This window comes from Oreochromis aureus, linkage group 23 (genome assembly GCF_013358895.1).
Source record: "Oreochromis aureus strain Israel breed Guangdong linkage group 23, ZZ_aureus, whole genome shotgun sequence".
In the NCBI taxonomy this organism is placed as follows: domain Eukaryota; kingdom Metazoa; phylum Chordata; class Actinopteri; order Cichliformes; family Cichlidae; genus Oreochromis; species Oreochromis aureus.
Genome location: NC_052963.1, coordinates 6,768,452 through 6,783,542, shown reverse-complemented (window position 1 = coordinate 6,783,542; position 15,091 = coordinate 6,768,452). Strand labels below are relative to the sequence as shown.

Here is a 15,091-nt window from a genome sequence, read left to right as displayed (position 1 = left end):
TTTGGGCCAAATATTCAGATTTTTTTGTGCAAATATTAAAAAAGAAAGAAAGAATACTCTGGAAACAGGCCTGGAAGACCTATCAAACAAAAAGACAAGTTAGGGGCTGAGGCCTGCCAAAGTAACAGCCAAACACTCCATGTAGAGGTATGCAGATCCATCCAAGTACTGATATCTTCAATACCAATGCTGGTTTCAGTATTTGATCAATACTAGCACAATCGGATCGATACTTTGTTTCTATCCTCCAATCCAGTATGTAGCCCACTGAATTTGTTTTAAATAAATCATAATAATGATAATAAATTATAAATAAATAAATGAAAAATGTGTTAACCTTTTTGTGTTCTAAGTGTTACATGTATTTTTTTTACAGCCTATAGCACATTTAAACAACAACCAATGTGCTTTAGAGACATATTAACATTCTAGGTCTCCAAAACCCCACTTTCAATACATTACTGTGTTAACTGTTACTATTGTGGAAAGTGAAAATCATAATCCTGGAGTGGTTATTAAAATGTGTTCAGAATTTGGCAAATTGAGGATGATTCAGCTCATAAATCATGACATACTGCTCTCCCCTACATGAGCTGCCTTTATAGGTTAAAGGTATAAGTATAGGTAACAGCAATATTGGCCAAGTATTTACTTGGTATCGTATCGGCACCAAAACGCAGCATTCGCACACAGCGCTAACATCGTTAAAAACTTAAGCGTGTCTGTAGCACCGTGAGCTAGAGCTAGTAGCGGACACAGGAAGTTGTGAAACTGCCTATAGAAATAAAAGCACCAGCTACATTAGTTACACTCCTCGCTGTTCTGCTGCTTCCAAGCTATTCTGTAACTAGACATTGTTATTAAGCTTTTATGTTTGCCGTGTTCACATATAACATAACATAACCACATGCTTCTAGCACAAGCACCCGTTTATTGCTATGCTGTAATGAGAAATTTGGTCACATGGCATAAGTGTTAGCAAAAAAAAGAAGAATTAAATAAATACATGAACAGTATTTTCGGTTGATTTTTATATATGTAAAGTTTCTCCTACCTAGTGATAGTGCGCAATGACGCGAAGCAATAAAACAGCAGACTGAACTAAAAGGCCAGGATGGTTTCGCGGCAAATTCAAGGTACACTCGGTTTATATCACCGGCATCCGCTACACTAACATACCGGTGACTATCCCGTGTAACTTCCTAGCACTTATTTAATTAAATCACAACTCGACTGACGGTGTGAAAAACACATATTTGTTTGGGGATGTGTGAAGAAAAATGACGAAACTGTCTGAGAAACTGCTTGTCTGATTCCTGGCACAAGTTAATTAAAACAACAACAACAACCACCACTAAACGTGACATATTTTCAACACCCTGCGTGTCGAGCGTGAGGAGCTGACGCAGTCAGCCTGCTGCTGGACGCTGCCTCTTCACTCTGCCACAAACACTAGCTACTTCACCCTCGGTGGAGACAACAGCGCCTGTTCACCGATTGTAAACCGAAGCGGTAAGGCAACGTAAGATATTTGCAGTATCCTGTCCTGCATTTACTGGTTTGCGACAAATAATGTTAAGTGGGTAGTTGTAATCATGCAACACGGACTAGTTACCAGTAAGCACCTCTCTTTGGTAGAGTGGGAAAGCTCAGGTCGCCGGTGTTTGGCCGTTCTCAAGCGTTAGCAAGTCACGGTGCCAGGTAAGAGTCGTTAGCTTAGCCCCGAGACGATTCAACGCCAAATGTAGCTCCGTTTGCTCCCGTGCTCCTCGGCTAAAGCACACACCTCGTAACCAGAAACCACATCTGAACTGTAAGCAGACACACTTCAATTCGGCGTTCGTCCACAAAACCAAACAGCCGTTGTTAAATTACGGGGTATTATTCAATAACTTTTAGGCCTGCTTCGACTGTGTCTGTCCTAGTAATCTGCCGCAATGGGTAGTTGACTGACGCTAACTGTTAACCAGTTGAATAAATTAAGCTTTAATTGAACTGTTGAACTGCTTGGATGGATATTTCGTTGGCCGAATTTTAGTCCCATAAATTTTTTACCAGAGCAAAATGTTTCATTCTGTCTGGGGTTTGTAGGTTTGCCGATACAAAGGTAACATTAAATTACCAGATTTGTAATGGAGCTCGGTGTGACAAAGTCGATGTTGCAAAACTGATTGTTTGGCTGAATCTGATTAAATCAGAGTAATCAATTAGCAGAGTAAATGCGTTTGTTTTGAATTGATTCTTCCAACCTTCCTCTGTGCTTTGACTCGGGCTGTAGTGTCTTGGTTTATAGGCTGGGAGCAGAGAAAAACAACTCTCGTTATTATTAATGAATTATACTATGTTTGAGCGGTTTAGCTAGAGATACCATAGAGTCTAATAAAGAGGATCTAAAAAGGTAGGATTTTTATTCAAATAGAAGTTCATTCATGTAATTTGGTAGTGTAACTCTTGATTTAAATTCATTCAGAAGTCTGAATATGGCTAATGATAATGAATGAACGCACTGAAGTAAAGCAGTTTAGTAAAGCTCTATTATTTTTGTAAGAGGACAGTAGATCCTGATTTGAACTTGTAAAAGGCCACCCAATCAGACATCCAATAACCCAGTTTGGTAGTTGCTTAATAAGTAAGCTATAACCATAATAATTCAGATGCACACAGTTATCGGTTCATTGATTTAAAGAGACAGAAATGGCCATAAAAGCCTCCAAGTTGCCACCAATGAGGCTGAGCGTCATGATAGTATCATTTTCATTACAGTACCAGTGGAGCCTGGTGGGCGGAGAGTGGATGCTGGTTCAGTCCCTGCGGCTGCTGTTTCACAGAGTGGAGATGTTGTGCTGTGCAGCAACGTGCTCCATATTGTATCATGTTAACATGGCATTATGCTAAATTATTACCATAATTGATTTGGAGATCTTTCGTTTGGTTTTTGCTGTGCTAGAGCGGTAGATTTAAGACGTTTTACCAGCTAGGTGAGTGCACATATTAAGATCACCGCTCAGATTCTCTCTTATGACTGCCTGTGTTCCCCTCAGAGGCTTAAAATAAATGCTAATAATTGTTTGCCAAAACAGTTTCACCCGCCGGCTGCTCAGGCCACAGCAGCCCGCTGCTCTGTTGACCATTCATTACACAGGTTTGGGCCATATTCGGAGCTGATGACATTATCCGATATTGAGGTTGCCGTGTAATAGCTTTCACCAAAGATGTGGCCCCGATGACTAAATAATTCATCGCCTTCCAGGGGAAGGTCAAAAAAAATCTCTCATTCCTATAATATTTGGCTTGAGCCATTAAATAATTCATCCCCTCGATCCATAAATTGTTTGTTCAATTGGTGACCTTTTCATGGGATTAAGAAAGCACAATAATAAATTCTTCAGAGACCTGGCATAACGAATGGTACAATTATGAGGCAGGATTGGATCGGATCGTTTGTCGCAGCCTGCTGTTGGTTGCTAAGTGACAGCAGGAACTTTTCCGCCCACTGTGTTTGCTCCTAAAAGTCTGAGTGACTGAAAGGACAAAAACAATCACATTATGGCAGTCTAGACTTCAGCTGCACATAGGACCTGTTTGTGACTTCCCGTGTCTTTGACAGCCTGTCAGTCACTTAGTGATGAAAGTGTCTCATGAAGTAGATTATATTCACCATGCAGCTATCAGCATCCCATCTTCTTTGCATGTACAGAGGACAGAAGAACAGTCTTTACTTAATAAAATAAACAAGGCAGATGGAGGAGGCCCTAATTGTTTTTCCTGTTAACCCCTCATAAGTTATGAAAGGCAGGCTCAAAATGGAAGCTCTTAAGGGCGATTTTGTAATCATGCACAGCCGGCATTCTACCTTCACAACTCTTATGTTGTAGATCCAAAGATTTATGGTTTTGTAGATTTTTATCACTATTTCACTGTTATATAACATCCCTAACTGGAGTAGGTGGCACTCGCAGGGATTATTTTGTGCCAAAGAATAGTCATGTGAGGCGTGAATCGTCCCTTTTTATGTCACAGACCCTAAAGCAAAGAGCCCGGTTTATTAAAAGAAATTTGATAACCACTGTTTGATAACAGTTATCTCTCACAGGGGTTTTCGGTTTTGTCAAGCCAGCTAACACAAAGGAAACCTGGCTGGGCGTACTATAAACTTACTTCATAGTATACCCCTCAGGTAAAGCTAGCAAGTCACAAGTGTGCCACAATTATGTGCCGTCCTTTGAAAGCAGTTTGTGATTGGTGGGGGCAGGCTTCTTTGATGAATATGGAGTTACATTTTTGCTTAAAATGTTGCATCTCTAATGTTGCCTGAATATCGGTATCCTTTTGACTGATACCAGCTACTGATGTGTCACCTCTATTTTGGGCAGGTTTAAAAAACACACAAAAAATTGGACAAATTGTTTGTCTAAACATCGTATCAGCTCTCAGTTTCACATTGCTTCATCTCTGCTATCTAACTCTCCTGTTACACTGTACAGTATTAATTTTGCACTGGTAAAGTGATAACAACTTGTGTGATGAGACGAAGAGCTCTTTAAACAGGTCAGTTACTAGACCTAGTTTACACAAAAATCTTTGTTTCCCCACACATAGAGCGTGCAATACATTCCAACAACAAGCAATAAAAAATATTGGTTATAGGCTGTATTGTCATGTTAATACATCGGTATTGGCACAGAAATACACTTTTTTTTTTTTTTTTTTTTTTTTTTTTTTTTTTTTGCTTTGCTGCCGAGTACTTTTCCCTTTTTCTTTTTACACCGTACATCATCTATTCTCTGCTGGTGACATTAAACAAACAAACAAACAAAAAATAGAAATGACGAAGGTTTTCAAAAACATCATTTGTTTTGTTATTTTTTTTATATGAAGATGAAGATGAATCCAAAACCAAAATATATGAACTGAAAAAAAAATCAGTATACCCAGAACGGGACAATCAGTGAACCTCTAATGCACCAATTATGCATTTATTATGTTGTTGTTGTTTTTTAAACAAAATGTCTTATTGCGGCACATTTCCTTTCAGTTGCAGTAACAGGAGGTATTTCAGGTGTTGTCTATCTCTGAGTCAGTGGGATTAGCTGTAGCCTTGATTTTTTTTTTTTTTTTTTTTTTTTTTCGTGCGAAAAGCAGGGTGCCAGCTTGAATGGGAAGGTAGCCCAGTGAACAGCTCGGCCTCTCAGCGGCCAGCGCCTCCCCATCGTCTCTCCACCTGCTCTTTGAGCACCTAGCTGGCTGCAGAACCGTCGCTCCTGTCCCTTATCTTCTCCTCCTCCCCTGTTTGCCGCCGCTCTCCTTTCTCTTTCCTCTGAGCACCTTTCTTTGTGTTTTCTCTATCTCCCGCCCTCCTGTTTTTCTCCTCTTCCTCTCGGTCTCCTTCCATCTATCCCATGTCCCTAGCTGCCCTTTTTCCTCCTCATCATCCTCCTTCCCCCGCCTCTATCCTAAAGCAGCTAATGAAGAGCCCCATTTAGCTGGTGACTTTGGTTCAGTCCGCTCTGTAGCGCCGGCTGGCCTCGGCCGCCGTGACTGGTTGTTGAGGCTCTGACATCACACAGGGGCCAGCTGTTGATTTGGCGCTGTCTCCAAGGCTGGCTGGCTTGATGGGTTGTGGCAGGTAGACTTGTGCTCGCACAGCTCTCTCCCTTCCTCCCTGCCCCCCCCCTCTCTTTCTCTCTCTCTCTCTCTCTTTCTCTCACTCACTCTCTCTCTCTCTCTCTGACACCCACACCCCTCGTCCTCTCCCTTTACACTCTCCGCTCCCTGTCTTCCACCCTCACTCAGTGGAGCGAGCGTACAGGAGGCAGCAGGCAGCTGCCGAGGAGCGAGCTGGGAGGCGACTCCAGCCTCCTCTCCAGCAAATTGTGCCTCCTGTACAATGGAAACTAAGCGGTCGCATAGCAGAAAGGATGGAGAACAGAGCTGCCAGGCAGGTACGTCCTGCAGCACTTTGACAGTGAGCAGACACGACTTAGGTACAGTTAGTATTACTTGTTCTGGTCCTGTGCTTTTTGAACATTTTCTTCATGTAATTTTTGAGTAAGGTTGATTTTCCTCTATTGTATGTTGCCTTTTGTTCTGCTGTTTTAAAAATGTCTCCTGCATCAGCTTTTTCTGCCTCTCTTCTGTCATTGCAAGGCATCCAGTCAGTAAGCAAGTGTGGGGTCTTTCTTCCTTTGGCTTGTCAAACTAAGCACAACACGAGCTGCGCTGTGCCGTCAGCGGCGTGTTACTCGCTGAAGCTCGAGCATTTCCAAATCTCCTGGCTGATTTGCTCAGCTCCGCTTCTGCTTTTCATTACGAGGATAATTAGCAGAGATCAGCCAATAAGAGGCTTCGCTCCGCACTGTTTTTTCTTTTAGCCAACCGTTGTCCTCTTGTCTCCCTCGTTTTCCTGTGTTTGTTCTGCAGGTGTTGTCTTGCAAATTGACTTTTAATGACTCTCACAGACTTTTTGAGTGCTTCTTGTCTCATAAGGCTCCATAGATTAAAACTGCCAGGCTTGCATGTTAGTTTTCTGTGTTTACTGTTTCTAGTACTAATTGCTTAGATTGATATTCCCTGGAAGCTCTCCTATGGGATAGGGTAATGGATTACCTCCATGTTCCACTGTGGATTTAATTTATTAATGCTGGCTGGCTGCACCTCTGCTGCGCCGTGCTGCCTTTTGCGACCTGGAGGCAGAGCGAGCAGCGCAATTAGAGTCTCATTTGTGCCTGTTTGTTTATTTCTGTTAATTCACTCTCGGCTATTACGAGCACTTCCTTAAACTGACACAGCCTCAGTCGTCCCAAAATCAAGGCGAGCAGTGTTATGAAAGTGATGTAATTTCATCGGTTTTACCCTGATCGTTCTGCCGTCCAATTATATAGCTCCCCTGTCAGTGCTTCTCTTTGCTTTGCAATTAGCAGAAATGGGTAGAAAATGGGAGATTAGTTACTCAGTTAAGCAAAACAGCAAAATCAATTTTATTGTAGCGCCATGAATGTGAGCCAGCATTAGTAGCCTAATTAACTGTTTATTTGATGCCTGGTTTTATTAGACAGGATGCATGTCATACTTTAAATGTTTTTTATGTGCGCTTGTGTGTGTTTAAGTTGGCACAACAAAGGGAAATTTTGGCATCCCCCTGCAAAGTAGGAAGAAATCTGCTAAACATAGATGGTCATTTTTATTTGGACAGCAAGCAGGTGACGGCGCGGTATCTTTATAACTATCTGAATAGAGCTCTGGTTACCGTTTTACATCTCCGTTGGGTTTTTTTCTGTGTGTGCAATATTTGCAAAAGCTCTTCAGCAGTGATTAACTTATTTTTCAATGCGGCAGAATGCCTGAAGACGCTACTTGCTCCTTTTCTTTTTTTTTTTTTAAAAAAAATGTTGTTTAAAAAAATTAATAAATTATTGTTTTTGAAATGCTGAGAAATCACTGGTAGATGTTCTTTGAAGCTTCTGAAGGTGATAGCTCGCTGTGTTCCGCCCCTTCTTCCTCCCCCGTTCTCTACCGAGAATAGAGCCGGGGGATAGAGTAGCAGATAGAGGGAGGGAATGAGGGTCCTTCACCTTCAGTTGAGGTGGTTTATAGGCGAGACAAGAGCCCTGATCCACAGAGAGCAGAACACAGCACAGCGGAGGTGTGGGAAGGAAAGGTCAGCCTTTGCAAAAAACAGAGAGGCTGCGAGAGCTGTGTGTGTGTGTGTGTGTGTGTGTGTGTGTGTGTGTGTGTGTGTGTGTGTGTGTGTGTGTGTGTGTGTGTGTGGATAAAGGCATAAATAAAATAAGTAGACTGGAGTGCGTTTGCTCTCCATCACCAGCAGGCTCTCATGCGCTTCACAGTGATTGAGAAATTTCTCATTAGCTCGCCATCGAGCATAATTGTCGGCGAGAGGAGCCCATCAAGAGCCCGCTGTGTGATTAACTCGGCTCAGTTGATGGCCACCCTCATGACCCTGCTGTGGGTTCCTCAAGAGTTAATTTGCTACAAGAACACAGAAAATGTTTGCATGTGTGGATATGAGGCTCATGATTAATGTAATGCATTCCTCAATTTGTGCTGTGCACAGGTGGGTATATTTGGTGTGTGTGTGCATGCGCATGTGCGTGCATGCACGAGGTCGCCGATATGCCGTCAAACGTCGCGATTAAGGTGGTGCGAAGGGGTGGTGTGACACTGAACGATGCCTCGGGCAGCCTCTTTAAGGTTCCTGTGCTCTGCGGTGACTGTAATGCCAATGAACCACTCCCTGTCAGCTCCAGCACAATACTGGAGGACACACAGGCAGGCGGAGGAGCTCGACAAGTCCACTGCTCTGTGCGTGTATGTGTGTGTGTTGTGCAGTGCTAGGGCGTATTATAAGCTGTTGAGCACCTATCAAATGGGGATGTTCCCCTGTCTGTGTCTGTCAAAGCATCTTTTGGTTGTGCATTGTTTGCGCCAGCATACGGTGTTTACTGCACACACACAGAGGCTGAGTGTGAAGTCCTGAAGCCAGCCGGCTAATCCACGTCTGCACCGTTCACTCAGCAGCTCTGGTCATAAAGCCTGGGGCGCGCACGGCCAGACTCATCTGCACTGCTGTCAGAGCAACTTTTACACTGTGTGTGTGTGTGAGAGAGAGTGAGAGAGTGAGATAGCTGCAGGAGCAGGCTCCCATTTTTTTTTTTTTTTTTTTTTAATTTTTTAATTCCAGATATTTGGCTGCCACTATCTGCAATGGTTCCAATCAACACCACTTCTGCTTTGAACTCGGGGGCGAAATCTCGAGCCGCGGCACCAAGATGATACTCCCGTCACACACGGACAGGCGTGTAAAAAGTGCAGAGCACATTTAGAAAGAGATAAAAGCGGGGCGGGAGGGGATAAGTGCAGCGCAGAACAAGAAGGAAAGATGATTCAGGTGATTGTGGGTGCAGAGGTGATTTTGGCTACATGACTACAAAATTCAGACTCTCCGAATGGAACAATGTGGAATGCAGTGGAAATGACACTAAGCAGTTCCTGTTTAAGTCAGTGTGTGGAAATATTCTAGGCAGCGTAGGTGGCTCCGTGGTGCAGTTTCAAACAAAAGCAACACACCATCATCTCAGTCTGTGCGTCTGGCTCCAGGCAGAGATGTCATGAGAAGGAAGAATAGAAATTGAGCTGAGATTGCACTCGGCCTTTTATTTTATTTTTTGGCTGGCACAGAGAGAGCCACACCTTGGCACCGTTGGGTACCAGAGTCAGCGTGGCATCTCGCCCACTTACTTAGCAACAGATTAGAGGAGTTGGGAGAGGCCAAGAGCAATGTGACGGATATGTGGGAGAAGCTTCGGAGTGGTTCAGCTGTAGGAGAATGTCCAGCATGTGGTCTGAGGATGTGATTAATCAGTTAGCCGTTTGATGGGAAATAAATGGGCAACTGTTCTTTTCTTGCAAAGTGATTTTATGGTGTTATCAGCCAACTGACCAAAAAAAATTTAAAATGCATAACCTTGAACTTTAAGAAATATGGCTGCTTTTCTGACATTTTTCTGACATTTTAAACATCAAATAATCAAACAAATATAACTAGAATATTGATTTGAAATGTAAATGGTAATTGGCGTCAAGCGTAACCTGATGTTTAGCAACTTCATTTGGCAGTTGCACCTGCAAAGTGAGCTGATAAGGTCATATTTTCACAATAAAAAAAAAAAAAAAGGAACATAGCGAATAGGGCAGCAGTGTGCATGGAAAAACACCGATTCGGTAATACAGCTGGAATTCTCAATTTTTCTTCTCCAGTATTGTGTCGATATTTCACAGCTGTGTTGTTGTTGTTGTTTTCAGATGTCTGCCCAGCCGGGTTCACCCCGTGGTTCAGCTAGAAAGGAATTTGCTGGAAAATAGAGATTGTACATTAGACGATTTGAAATGTATGTGGCACCAAATGGCAGAGGATTTCTGAGCTGAGAAATGCTATCTTCCCCTGCTGCTCTCTGAATTCCTAATGCTTGGTTTTTACGAGGTTGGCAGGGGTGCCTTCTCCTGTTGCCTCCGCCGCACTCCCAGTCGCTGTGCTCATCCATTATTTATGGGGCACACGCACGCATAGGCCCAGAAATACACACTCGCCACACTTCCACCGTTTTTTTTTTTTGTTGTTGTTGTTGTTTTTTTTCGGCCATGGAACACAATATATTTCAGAGTTGCTGACGTCCTGACTGCTGTCAGTCCACGTGACCTCGGTGACAGCGTTGCTCCTAACCTCCGACCTCGCTCGCTCTAATGCCGCAGCACTAACCCCGTCCCTCTCTCGGTTGCAGGTCAGCAGGGGTCATGAGGGTGTCGGAGGCCCCGCTCACTGTTCAGAGCAGCTGAAGCAGACATGGGCAAAGAAGTCTCGGATGGCATCGGTAGGCTCAGCCTCATCGACTTCACCAGCCACATCCTCCTTTGCCACAACCACCACTGGCTACACAAGAAGTAGGTTTTTTTTTTTTTTTTTTTTTTTACTATGTAACCAGAATAGTAAGTAAATTTCCATAAAATTTGCTCGATACACTGTTTCCACTCATTCGCTGTCATGTGACGCTACTGTCCAATCAGAAGGCGATAACAAGATAACAAGATACTGTAACTAAAACAGTCAGGAACACAAAGTTTGCGTATTTGTTTCATGTATTTGTTTTACGAATGTGTGCAGTTGTCATCACTCCAAATGTATCTATATAATTGTCTTGACTCTTTTCCATATTTCTTTTTATTATTATAAAAACTTAAATCAAATATGAGTTTCTTCTAGGGTACTTCATGCACACAAATTTAAAACATCTATAGATGGATGAAATACACTTAACTTGGGCAGCATGGACAACGTTACTATCTTAGTAAATATCTCACTATCATTTCTGATATTATGAATGAAAATGAACATTGACACAGTAGTTTGGTGGAATTTCACGGGGAATAATAAACCACAAGATCAATGAAATGTCACTCGATGAGAATAAAGTCTTGGAGTATTTCATCACGTCACACCGACAGAGTAAATATATGGATGTTGTTACATATTCTATAGCTATGCTGTAGTTATAAAAACAGCCTGTGTGTTCATATATATATCCAGGTTTAATAGAGTGTGTATTTCACTGACCGGTTTAGCATAAAAATGTAAATTTCTAACACTGCACAGAACTATACTGCTACAGTCTGTCATATCAATAATCATTCATCACTTACCTGTGTATTTACCTCGTGTTATGACACGATCCATCTGTTATACCCTGACCTTATCCCCATTTCACAAAAATGTATATTAAATCTATTTTAAGTGATTCTATACTTAAGTCTTTTTAAAATCTGTGTTATTGATTTTTAGTCAGAAAAGCTTTTGGTTTTAAACTGAACGAACAGAAGTCAGTCATTGTTTAAACCCCCCCCAAAACAAGACATGCTTCAGATAAGACATTTCAAATTTACACTCCTCTGAGGAAGGTAAAAATGTAGAAAACATTTACGATCAAGTACAACAGGTGTTCTAATGATGCTCCAATCGATCAGCTGCAAACCCAAATCATTTCCATTGATGTGTTCAATCTGTGCAGAAGAACTAAGTGTCCTGCTTCTGATTTGTAACTATGCATCACAGTGTAGCAGTATGTTGTGCCAACATGCAAATCAACTTAAACATGACTTATTGATTTGTTTCAAGACATTTTTTCATTGCTCTACCAGTGTCCATCTAAATTCAATGACTTCCAAAGTCTTCTGTTTTTGTGTTGATGCAGTTAGTTAAACTTATGATCTTTAACACTTACTAGATCAAATACTGAGATCTGATCTCAACTTGGTTAGGGTTGTTTAAAATACCCAAAGAAGCTTGAAGCTTGCTGCCAACTGGTATTTTGGAGCTGTAACTACAGAGCAATGCAGACATGAACAACATTAGATGGACATTCTGGGATATACTGCAGTTCATTTGGAGCTGGATTTTAACCTCCAATCTGCTGCAGATTTGTGGAATATATAAAAAAGAGATTTCTTCTTCTTTTTAAACTTTTCAGCCAAAGTGAAAACTGAACACAACGTCAGGACTGGAAGGTTACAAATGTATACCTCTGAAAATCTTTAAAACCCCTTTCTTTTTTGCTCAGTTTGAATTTGATATTAATAATGCACATAGCATTTACAACTTGTAGTCCTTTGTATGTAAAACTAGGGTTGTTTAAAAAAAAAAAACCTTTGGATTCTAAAAACTACTATCAGATTAGATGGTCATTCACGTTAACACACATTAACATTATCCATTTAACAATTAATAATTACCTAAAAGCCTAATAGCCACATTAGCCTTTTGCCAGTTATCATTTCGCAAATAGCTTGTGGCTAATAATAAAAACGAAGCGTAAATATTGGTGCTACGCAGCTAACGTTGTCAGTTCTGCCGGTCTGTAATGTTGTAATAGATGGTGTTAATTTAACAGGGTAAAACACAATTTTTGGCTAAAGTGTTAAGTATCGAGTACTTTCCTGGGTAACTGTATAGAGTTTCTAGCATCGTTGAAGAATACATGATACATGAAGACTTTGCCAAATTAATTAAAGTTTGTATTAAAAAAAATTCATACTGTATTTTTTAATCCTTTATTTTTTTAAATTGTGATGTTTATATTGAACTACACATTAAAAAAAATAAAAATGTTGATGTCTGTTTTCGCTCCAACTCATAAAGAGACCAATTTGCTACTCCCTGAATTCTTTAATGTAACACTAAGGACCAAATGATGATCTGTATTACTTATGCAGTCTAAGCATGGGGGATTCTAAACAGGCACACTGTGCAATTACCTCAGCCGTGAGAGACGAGACGGTGAAATTCAAATGCATCAAAGTCTGAAGCCAAATTTAGTCTAACACTCCAGTCCCATGATAAAATGTGTTTGGAAGAATGAGTGATTCGGTGAGGGACAAAATGGCTATCCATCACAAGCCCAGCGCTCAAAAATATCTGTCCAATATTGCGAATCTTCAACAGAGCGACTCAAGAGACTTCACTCATCAAAATGTCAGCAACAGACGCTAAATATTCAAAGCCATGTGCAGCACTCTGGAGTATTAAGCTGTTTTCCTTCAGAATGTGAAAATAATGTAAAGCAGCAGCCGGCATTGCTTTTGTCAAACCTCTGACAGGTCATAGAAATTCAAAATCTGATTCTGCAGTGCCCGGCTAGATTTTTAGCAAAACTCTTAGCCATGCAAACCGCTGGGCGAGCGGTATATCCGCCTGGGCTGTGGGCCGCTGTAAAAGTCAATTACTTTGACACGAAGGAATTGGATGCCACGTTTTTAAAGAGAGCAGCTCCCTCTTGCTGCCTCAGCTCTTTTGGGATGGATATAAACAATCAAGTCTCAGGCAGCCGCTTTGCTGCTCAGTGATCAGATAGGAAAATGGCTCTGATCACTGCGGGCAAATAGGTTGAAGGCCGGAACGCACACACAGCCAGTCACATACACGCTCAAGCACAGAGTAAGTGCTGTCATGTGTGCTTCCAGTTTTTGATGTGCAACGTGAATTCAATGAGCCCATTTCTAATTAACCTATTAATCATAGCTCTCATGTACCAGATGTCTGCCCTCCCTTCTTGTGAGTGTGCGTCTGTGTATGTTACACACTGCGTGGGACCAAGCTGCACAATTAAGGCATATCAGCAAAATGAACTCGCACCATGACTTAAAACACGGGGAGGTCGTGGTATTACACAGATGCGTCCTGCAGTGGGCCATAGGTCCAAGGCAACTTGTGCTCTGGGATCAGCAACCACGAAGAGCCATTTTATTTTGAAAGGCCTGCTTTTTACTCTACTTCACACCATATTAGACTGTAAACATGTGCTCTGCGTTAACCTACCAACTTTTGCAGCTGTAACCACGATGGGAGTGTTCCTGTTTTGTGCATAACTACAATCAGAGATTTAATTATAACCTTCTTCTTTGGAACATAAAATAATACAAAAATATGTGAATAAAATCCCTTTTATAAAATATAATATAAAATGTAAATCACACCGTATTATGTTTAATCCTAAATAAACATCTTTATGTGGGAACTAGAAAGTGTGTTTGCTGATATTCTAAAGCAGCCCCTTCAAACTAAAACACTATAATATTAATGTGTTTTCTTACAGCGCTAAGCTGTACGCCTGCTGCATCTCGTCCACTCATGCCTATTGTCTCGGGCTGAACAGCTGCAGAGCTGCGAGACAGCGTAAAGAAAAAGTAATGACTGATGACCACAGACTGTGTTGGTGCCACCAACCGCCTGCCTGCTACTGCGTAGACCTTTGTCACCGTAGACTTTCTTTGGCCCTTTTATCCAGTCTTTTACATTAATCAAAATGTGCCAGCTTTATGTTTGGTCTCTTTTATGGAGAAGTTGCAGGGGAAATCTCAGTAGGTCTGCTCTCATAATAATTGGCATCACTTTCAACACTATACAAGTCTAAACTGCATGCGGGCACATTAATGTGCTGTGTGTCTCAGCTCACCAAAATTATGATTGCTTTCTTAAAAAATACTTTATTTTCATCTATTTGAACTATTTTACAATTTCGCTACGCAGCAAGGAGTCAAAGAAGATGGAAACATTACAAACGGGTCATTAAAACAAAAGAGAGATTTAAAAAAACTAAATAATTAATTCAAAGCAAATGCATTTACATTGATCATTTGTACGAAAGACAAAGTATTCTTTGTCTTTCATTCCGATGTTGGATGTTTTACCAAACTGAAGCCAGCAATATGATACATCCATGTCTGAAAAGTGCTTGGGTTGTCAAACTCAAATCCAGTTAAAATGACCTAATGGCTGAATTCCAACCATCCAGTAATACTATTAGTAACACCTATGTTTGTTCTGCAGTAACTCAAGCTACCCATCATGGACAAAGTCAGTTACAGTATGGCTCCATATTGCACCCACATACAATCGGTGCAATTATGTCTCCTGCTGTATTGTTGCTTTGTTATTCAAAATAATATCCAGAAGGCAAACTTTCATTACTCAGCACTTTTTAGACAAGAATACAGTGGACCTGATCTAATAACACAAAGTAAGTCAGTT

At 41.3% G+C, this 15,091-nt stretch overlaps 2 protein-coding genes across 13 annotated transcripts in view; one reads left to right on the top strand and one right to left on the bottom strand.

Moving 5' to 3' along the window:
* Positions 1 to 1,737, bottom strand: part of zranb3 (zinc finger, RAN-binding domain containing 3) — a 116,071-nt gene extending 114,334 nt beyond the window's left edge. For 4 of the 6 annotated variants that reach the window (XM_039606902.1, XM_031757795.2, XM_039606905.1 and 1 more), the window contains exon 1: positions 1,055 to 1,117. The gene's annotated coding sequence lies outside the window, so the exon portion shown is untranslated. Of the gene's footprint in view, positions 1 to 1,054; positions 1,118 to 1,615 lie in introns of those variants that run through there. The other 2 variants (XM_039606903.1, XM_039606904.1) reach the window with 2 other exon arrangements.
* Positions 1,121 to 15,091, top strand: part of LOC116334382 (R3H domain-containing protein 1-like) — a 51,033-nt gene continuing 37,062 nt past the window's right edge. For 4 of the 7 annotated variants that reach the window (XR_005610267.1, XM_039606911.1, XM_031757790.2 and 1 more), the window contains exons 1-2: positions 1,382 to 1,512; positions 10,296 to 10,455. The gene's annotated coding sequence lies outside the window, so the exon portion shown is untranslated. Of the gene's footprint in view, positions 1,137 to 1,380; positions 1,513 to 5,828; positions 5,943 to 10,295; positions 10,456 to 15,091 lie in introns of those variants that run through there. The other 3 variants (XM_039606909.1, XM_039606910.1, XM_039606908.1) reach the window with 3 other exon arrangements.